The sequence below is a fragment of the Brachyhypopomus gauderio genome, chromosome 16 (assembly GCF_052324685.1).
Source record: "Brachyhypopomus gauderio isolate BG-103 chromosome 16, BGAUD_0.2, whole genome shotgun sequence".
Lineage (NCBI taxonomy): Eukaryota > Metazoa > Chordata > Actinopteri > Gymnotiformes > Hypopomidae > Brachyhypopomus > Brachyhypopomus gauderio.
In genome coordinates, this window is record NC_135226.1 from 11,895,115 (window position 1) to 11,904,611 (window position 9,497).

The window sequence follows — 9,497 nt, forward strand, 5'->3', positions numbered from 1 at the left end:
GCAGCACATGCCCCACCGTGGATTCTTCTCAGCTCCACCACGAGTGCAGTCAGAAGAAAGCAGAACAATGACTTGCAGCAGAGAAAAAAAACTGCCGTTTTTGCACATCACAGAAAAGTGAATAAAGTTTAATCTGATTCTAGACCTGCTGTAATTGTTATTTTACCGATCTACAGGACATCCTGACACACACCCACTTGCGCTACTGAGAAAACATACAAATGCTTTATTCATTACTCTCAACCATCAGTTATTAAAAACATCACTTTTTTTTTTTTTTTACATCTGTGCAAATTAGATTCCACCATGTTCACTATCACAGAAGGACTAGTAAAGTGTCCTGGTGAACTAGAGCATTCACTCCTCAGTCAAACCCAAGAGGCCCCAAACCAACATGGAAGGGAGCGGATTGACTAACACACGACTCGGGCGACGTAGGAAAAGAAACAACAAGTGCAAAATGCATTGACGTTTGCATGGCAGGTTTGATTTTTCTCCACTTGAAATACTGAAGCACTGAACGTCGTCTTTGCCGGCATTACAGAAGCAGAGTGTCACAGCGACAGAGCTCGATCATTACGATGGTGACGGCAACAAGAAGCTCGAGAAGCTCCAGCAGGTGTGAAGGACAATCTGATTGGCACGTTCAGTGTCCTCACAGCATCACTCTACAGGGAGCCCAACACTGACTAACGTCTGGCTGTTGAGACGAATCTTCAGGGCTGCAAGGCCTCTTATTGGAAGGCTACAGTATTGTCCAATCATTAGCCAGGAGAAGTTAGAAGACGTAGATTTTATCTCTCTGAATGGTGTCCAGGTCATCGTCCATTGTTAGGAGCACCTGTTTGGAGTAAGGACAAATGAACAGGAAATAAGACCTCGTATTCCTCTAAAGAGGGTTAGGAAATAAAACATTGCATCTCCATCATCGGTTTCCCTCTAAAGAGGAGTCACCAACTGCATGAAGGTTCAATCACACCTGGTATTAAAAATACATTTTGGTGATTAGTGTGTTCACCAAATACAGCTGTAAGCAGGGCCACAAAAACCACCTCCAACATGTGTTCTGTGAATGCCTGATTGACTAGATCTAAAACGTTATCACTGTGAGCCTGCTTGAGTAGATCTGCACCACTCTTGGGTAAAGGAGATGCCTGTGGTTCGAACATTATTAGAAGACCATACCATAAACTCTGCAATCTAGGACTGTCCCCCTCACTGTGCTCATGCATCAAAGACTTTCTCACTAACAGACCACAAGTGGTGAGAATAGGGGACCACACATCATCCCAAATCATTTTAAACACTGGTACACCGCAGGGCTGTGTGCTCAGTCCTAACCTCTTCACACTTTTTACTTTTATGATTGCAGCCCCATCCACGCCTTCAACACATTTGTGAAATATGCTGATGATACAGTAGTGATAGACTGCATCTCTAACAACAATGAAACTCAGTACAGAGAGGAGATTCAGCACCTGGCACGGTGGTGCTCAGACAACAACCTAGCTCTGAACACCACCAAAACTAAAGAGATCATCAGAGACTACCGCACAGTTAAAAGAACTGCACATGCCCCTCTACTCATAGATGGAGATGAAGTGGAATGTGTGCACAGCATCAAATACCTCAGACTCCACATCACAGCTGATCTCACCTAAATACCTCACACCTCATATAGAAGGCCCATCAAAGACTTTTCTTTCTGAGGAAACTAAAGCTGTCTGAACTCCGCTCACAACTACTTGTGAATTTTTACACAAGCACAATTGAGAGTGTACTTTGTCTCTGCATGACTGTATGGTATTCCAGCTGTACAGTATAAGACAGAAAGGACCTGACCCAGGTGGTCAGAACAGCGCAGAGGATCATAGGGAGTCCACTCACAGATCTAGACTCTGTGTATGCTGGCCGCCTTCATAACAAAGCCAGCAACATTATTAAAGATCCCACCCAGCCAGGACACCATCAATTTGTTCCTCATTTCTCATTTGCAACTTTGCTCCACAAAACCTGTATTGCTGCTATTAATATTTTATTTATAATACTTTAATATTATATACATAATATAAATACAGTATATGTTATACTATGCCATATAATCATAACAGTCATATCATCACACCATAACTGCCTCACTTATACCATGTCGCTGCTATAAAATCAGAATTAGTATTTGTCTCGACCGACTCGTGGAATGTTTTATGTATATATGTTGTCTTGCACTGTTTTTATTCTTTTTATGTGACTAAGAGGTACCACTCAGAATTTCGTTGTATCATGTACAATGAAAATAAATCTCTCTACTACTACTACTACTACTACCAAATGGGCTTTATTACAGAATTTCATTACTGCAGTGTCTGGGCTTTTTTTTTGTTCGTTTATTTGTCCATTTTTGTTTGTTTTAGAATACTTTTAATATTTTGTTTTTATTAGGGGTGGGCATAGATTAATTTTTCTAATTTGGATTAATCTCACTGAAATCCTGAAATTAATCTAGATTAAAATGGCTCATTCAGAATATGCGTGCTACCCAAGTAATGACTAAAAGTCAGTCTTTGAGATACGGTTTCTTAATACAGAGGGCGCATTAGACCAGGGGCTCATCTTCTGTTTCCAAAATGCATCAATGACTGCCTGAGAAAACTGTTCTACTTTGATACTTGAAGAAAACAAAACATGCTCAAAAAATGTACTCGTGTTCAACGGTTTATTCAGTTAAACATGAAAATAGTACTGTAAGCCTACATACTTTAAGAAGGCATATTCAGTCAAACATGAATTTGTAAGCCTACATACAGTACATTAAAAGGGGTTGATAACATGTTTATTCAGCTAAACATGGGATTTGAAATGTAAGCCAACATTTAGTACATTTAACCTGTTTTCGGCGACGGCGACTCTTCCCCTGGGCTGCATCGATGCTTGACCCAGCGTCAGCAGCATTAGCAAACGGGTGCTTTGTGTTTAAATGGTACTTCAGACTGGTAGAACTCCTACAATGAACTAATTCCGCGTTGCAACTTTAGTCTTGTCAATGTCTCCATTAGGAAGCTTCTTAAAAATGAATTTTCCATGAAGCAAACCTGGCGGCTTCGTGGCTGCATCCATGTAAACACACGTACGATTCGTTTTGTGTGGTAATTCACAGGTTTGAAAACTCGTTCTCGCTCCCTACTGTGCAATTTGGTTAGGAATAACTCGAGCTAAACTATCAAGGTGAAAGTCATCAGTTTGCTTACCTATTTTGACCCAGCTCCCAACCCAACTTTAAAAATAGATTAATGGTGATATTTTTTTATATCGCCCGATAAGAGTATCACATTATCGAACGCCGTTAACGGCCGATAACGGCCCACCACTAATATATATATTGTGGCGTCGGCGAGTGAGGAGACTGGCTCAGGAAGCTCATTTCTACTCAGATGACTTATTTATTTATGAGTAACACAGAAAATGCTATTCAAATCCACTCTCACACTGGCGCTAATGGCAGCCATGTCATGCATTCACATACATTCCCCACTCATGGTGACTTGCCCCCTGAACACACCTTTTCCCCCCAAAGTATTCCCACCAACTATCTAAACAACTACTGACTTAACACACATTTATAGAACACTTTAAGAAACGTTATTACTGAATTATGTACAAGACTGATGCGCTTCCCAGCATCCTCCACAGCAGGTGGGCGGAGCCCACCAGTCCACTAGTCCACCGCCGTCACATAGCCCCCCCCCCTACAGTCAGCCGTCCCGGCGACTCTCAACTCCAAGTCCGGTGATGAAATCATCCAGGTGACGGGGTGGTCCACGGACTCTCTGCGGTCTAGCAGTTTGAGGGCACGGTGGTGTCTGAAGTCCGTGCGCAACGGGAGGGCTGGGAGGCAGAGGCGCCTCAGCGTCCATTCGTCCATCGTCCAACCCCGCGCGCCTCTCCGTCGCGCCACCGTGCAAGTCCGCAGGGCCCTCCCCGCCGGTACTGTCAGCATCCTGTGGGTGAGATCGGACGAACCGCGGTGAGCCCTCTTGAACGCCCGGTTGGCAAAGGTAGCCCCTGGGCCTGTACGGTGCCAGCCGATCTCTGTGTACGACAACATGTTTTCTGCCCACCTTGATCCTGTAAACCACCTCACTAACGCGAGCCACCACGGAACACGGCCCCACCCAGTTTGACTGTAGTTTCGGACAGAGGCCCCTCGTACGCTTAGGGTTGTATAACCACACATCCTGCCCATTAGCTAGTGGTCCACCACTACACCGCACATCGTATGCTCGCTTTTGTTTCCGGCTCGCGGACCCCTGAGCGTCTCTCGCGTCCCTGTGAGCGTCCCTAAGCCTGCCCATCAGGTCCCTGACGAAAGCTGGCCCAGGCACACAAAGTGAATCCGCGTCCGGGTGCGGCCCAAAGGCTAGGTCCACGGGCGTGCGAAGTTCTCTACCAAACATAAGGCACGCTGGGGTGAACCCAGTCGACTCTTGGACTGCCGACCGGCATGCAAGTAGGACCGTGGGCAATCTCACGTCCCAGTCCTTCTGGTGCCTACTCACAACCATGGCAAGCTGGGTTGCCAGCGTGCGGTTGAATCGCTCGACGAGTCCGTCCCCCTGAGGGTGCAGTGGGGTGGTCCTGGTCTTGTTGATCCCCAGCAGCCTACAGACTTCACCCATGACCTCCGACTCGAAATTTCGCCCCTGGTCGCTGTGTAGCGTCTCTGGCACCCCGAACCGGCAGAAAAACTCATCCACCAGCACCCTAGCAGTAGTGGTCGCGCTCTGGTCGGCAACGGCGTAGGCCTCAGGCCACTTAGTGAAGTAGTCCATTGCCACCAGGACATACTTGTTACCCGCTTCGGTTACCGGGAATGGACCCATCACATCCACGGCAACTCTCTCCATGGGTGAGCCTGATTGCATCGGTATGAGCGGCGACCTAGGCTTTGTGGCCGGACCTTTTTTAGCAGCGCATTGGTCACAACAGTGGACGTACAACTCCACATCACGCCTGCACCCTGGCCACCAGAATCGCTGCCTAAGGCGGCGTAGCGTCTTTGACACCCCAAAGTGTCCGCTACCGAGCGCTCCATGCACCGAACCGAGAACCGCCTCTCTTAACTGTGCCGGAACCACGTTTTGTAGGGTGCGCCTATTTGAGCTGGGTTCAGACCATTCTCTACAAAGTAGTCCATTAATCACGCGCATATTGGCCCAGTTTGACTTGACCGCCTTTGCTACTGGACCCAGCGGGCATACCACGTCCCAATTGGGCGTGGAGCCGGCCTCCAAATGCTTTAACCCCCAGCTGATCTCTGGGTCGGCCAACTGGCCATCCCTAAACTGGTCGGTCGCCACCGCGTCTACACTCCGTTGCAGAGTCCTGTCTGCCGGTCCAAATGCAGCGCAGCACCTGGGCTCAGGCGTGCTCCCCTCGGCCTTCACGCAGTGCTTGCAGTCCGTGCTCTGGCACGGTCTGCGCGACAGCGCGTCCGCGTTGCCATGAACTTTACCCGGCCGGTGCACGATAGTGAAGTTGAATTCTTGCAACCTGGCCAGCCACCTAGCCAGCTGCCCCTCGGGGTCACGGAGGTTTATGAGCCACTGTAGGGATGCGTGGTCTGTACGTAGGCAGAATTTAGTGCCATATACGTACGGCCTAAAGTTCTCTAAACATGCTATCATGGCCAGCAGCTCGCGCCTGGTGACGCAGTAATTACGCTCCGTCTTGCTCAGGGCGCGACTGAAATACCCCACAACGCGCTCTATGTCACCGTGCACCTGTGACAGTACGCCACCTATACCATGGTCGCTCGCATCTGTGTCGATAATAAATTCATTATTAAACACAGGGAAGGCTAGTATGGGTGCGCAACACAGCCTTTTCTTTAGTTCCGTGAACGCGTTCTCGCACTCAGCCGACCACGCGAATTTCGCCCTACCCCCTGTAAGCCCATGGAGAGGCGCCGCTATCTCCGCAAAACCTCGCACGAACTTCCTATAATAGGAAGCCAGTCCCAGAAAGCTCCTGACCTGCTTGGCGCTATTGGGCCTAGGCCAGTTTTTGACCGCCTCCGTTTTTGCTGGGTCTGTGCTTACCCCTTCGCTACTGACAATGTGGCCCAAAAAACTCAGGCGCTCTTGCAGCAGATTGCATTTTTCAGGGTTAAGCTTTAGGTTAGCGTGCTTGATCCTATTCAAAACTAGCTCCAAGCTCGATAGCGCCGCCTCGAATGAATTAGCGTGCACCAGTACATCGTCAAGATAGACGATGCACTTAGTGCACGGGACCCCCTGTAATACCCTCTCCATCAATCTCTCGAAGGTCGCGGGTGCATTACAAAGCCCGAAGGGCAACACGTTGAACTGCCATAGTTCCTTACCGATAGTGAAGGCAGAACGTTCCTTAGCCGCTTCGGTTAGGGGGACCTGCCAGTAACCGCTGCGTAGGTCAAGGGAGCTAAACCACGCCGACCCCGCAAGCAGTTCTAGGGACTCGTCTACACGCGGTAGCGGGTACGCGTCCAATTTTGTCACCGCATTTAAACGTCTGTAGTCCACACAAAATCTCCAATCCCCGTTTTTCTTCTTTGACAGCACAACCGGCGACGACCACGGGCTGTGCGATGGCTCGATTATGCCCGCCTCAGCCATAATTTTAATTTGTCGCTCCGCTATTTCGCGCCTTGCGAACGGCAGCCGGTGTGGTCTCGAGCGAATTGGCCGCGCATCGCCTGTTATAATATCGTGTGTAGCTAAGCTGGTCCTAGTGCAGTCGCCTTCTGATACCGCAAAGATGTCCATGTAACGCTCCAAGAGTGACCAGACTTGGTCCCCTTGCTCCTCAGTAAGGTGGCTTACACAGCGTTTCCATAGGTCACGGACGGCCGCAGCGATCGCAGTCTCGTCGCGCGTCACGGCCGTTTGTCCTATGCTGCTCGCGGCGCGCGTATCAGGTGGCACACCGTTAAACGAAATCGCCCCAGTTTTGCAATCTATGTGCGCCCCTGTGCGTTTTAGGAAGTCGATTCCCAGTATACACTCTTCGCTAATTGCACCAAGCCAAAATTTGTGAACGCTGGGCCCCTGTCCGAAATCTACGCGAGCTAACGTGTGCTCGTGAAGTGTCACCTTCTCGCCTGTTACCGTGGTGAGGTTAATGCGCTCGCCCCTTATGGGTCTAATACCGCACTTGGACATGTTGTCGTCATTATGCTGCAACACAGAGACGGCAGAACCCGTATCGACAAGAGCACTCACCGCAAATCCGTTGATCTCTAGTGGGGCGTACTGTCTGTCCAGGCCCAAGCGACACGAAGCCAATGAGGATCCGACGAGATGAGCGGGGGCCGACCTGATCCTCAGTGGCCGGCCCCGTTCTCGTTTCCCTGCATCGTGCACTCCGCTGCTTTGTGGTCCGGCAGGCCGCAGGTCCAGCACGTCATCGGCCGGCGCCCCGCTGTTCTACGTCGTGGCCCAGTTGCGGTGGTCGAGTGTGCCCTGGGCCTTCTGGAGAAGATCAGCTCCGCCCTCTCTGCCTCCTCGATCGCCTGGTGAAGTGACGACGGGTCCTTCAGTAGCACGTGCGACTGCAGTTCGAATGGCTCCAGCGCCTCCACGAACCTGTCCAGCGCCAACATCCGTACTGTGTCCTCTGACAGCGTTGGGTATGCCCGTCGTGCCAGTCGCAGAACATCCGCCCCCAAGATCCCAATCCGTTCGCCGTAGGCGCGTCTCCGCAGACTCAGCTCTTGCTTCGCAGCAGCACTCGAGGGTTGTCTACTGAAACGTGTTGCTAGCGCGTCACATAGCGCGTATAGGTCGCCGTGATCCTCGTTTCTCAGCTCCGTCAGTGTGGTTCTGGCCTGGCCTCTGAGTGACAGACACAAACGGGCCGCGGTCTCCCCGTCCGACCATCCCATGCACCTGGCTGCTATTCTCAGCTGCGCGTCGTATTCTCCCCAGTCCGACAATCCGTCGTACAAAGGTAGCTCGAGCGGTGTTATCGGCCTGTTTAGTAGTGGGGCGCCGGCTGCTGTATCCACGCCGCTCGGTGTGGTGTAATCCGGCGCGCCGCTGTCCTCAATTCCGGCGTCGCGTCGCTCCCCGACGGCCCTTTCAGTCGTCATTGGCTTCACGGCATCAATCTGCGCGGCGCCATTCGCCGTCACCAGCCGACGCACCTCTTCCTGCAGCGTCATCCGATTCTCGGCTTCTGATTGGGCGTCGTTGTTGAACGCTTCCAGCCAATCCGCTGGTCGACGCGCCTCCTTCGCGGCGCTTCGTCCTTCCGCTTCCCATCGGAGCTTTTCTCGTCTCACCGCTGTCTCTTGCCGCCGTATTAGTTCTTCTACCTCGTCGATCCGGTCCAGTAACGGCCGAAGATCGCCCAGAGGCCCACTTCTTGACACCAGTTGTGGCGTCGGCGAGTGAGGAGACTGGCTCAGGAAGCTCATTTCTACTCAGATGACTTATTTATTTATGAGTAACACAGAAAATGCTATTCAAATCCACTCTCACACTGGCGCTAATGGCAGCCATGTCATGCATTCACATACATTCCCCACTCATGGTGACTTGCCCCCTGAACACACCTTTTCCCCCCAAAGTATTCCCACCAACTATCTAAACAACTACTGACTTAACACACATTTATAGAACACTTTAAGAAACGTTATTACTGAATTATGTACAAGACTGATGCGCTTCCCAGCATCCTCCACAGCAGGTGGGCGGAGCCCACCAGTCCACTAGTCCACCGCCGTCACAATATATATATATATATATATATATATATATATATATATATATATATATATATATTATATGGCAGTGGGGAACCGTCAGGGCCCTCTACGCCCTCTAAGAGGGCTTAGAAATTCTCTTAAATTATAAATATATATAATATAATTTATCCAATTTTATTTTTTCTACTTACAGTTTGACAGTCGACATCTAAACAATTACAAAAATATAAGCAAATAAATTATTCAACCGTGTCTATTCAATCTGTGTTGGAAGGTGAGGGGTTAAGTGGAAGCCTGTGAGCCTGTCTCCCCCTTGGCCTAGGTGCACGCACCACTTCCTCGTTTGGTGTAAGGATGTTACCATATTTCCGGTTGGTATGCGGAAGTGCCGATGTTATGGCCGAGTCTATGGCTGTGTTCGAAATAGTCTACTACATACTACTGGCATACTGATCGAGCCCCAAATCAGTATGTCGTATGCAGTATGTGACCAAAATGAAAATTTCCAGTACGCGAAACATACCCGGATGACTTACTACTTCCGCAAAATATTCCAGTACGCGAACAGAGCTATCTTCGTGGTGTACTGCATCCCATCATGCAACGCTACGTTCACGTGACCCCGTAGTGTGCTTTGCTTTTGTCGCATACTGGAAACTGTACTGCATACTACTACGAGGACCAGTATGCAGTATCCAGTATATACCGAGTCCAGTATGCAGTATCCAGTATGTAGTAATCTATTTCGAACACA

General features: G+C 49.7%; 1 long non-coding RNA gene across 1 annotated transcript; it reads right to left on the reverse strand.

Annotated features, from left to right (window-relative positions):
* Positions 1 to 465: 465 nt before the first annotated feature.
* Positions 466 to 9,354, reverse strand: LOC143477816 (uncharacterized). The gene is made up of 2 exons (XR_013121645.1): positions 9,267 to 9,354; positions 466 to 841 (listed from the first exon to the last, which is right to left on the reverse strand). It is a non-coding gene; the product is annotated as an uncharacterized LOC143477816 (long non-coding RNA).
* Between the last annotated feature and the right edge of the window lie 143 nt (positions 9,355 to 9,497).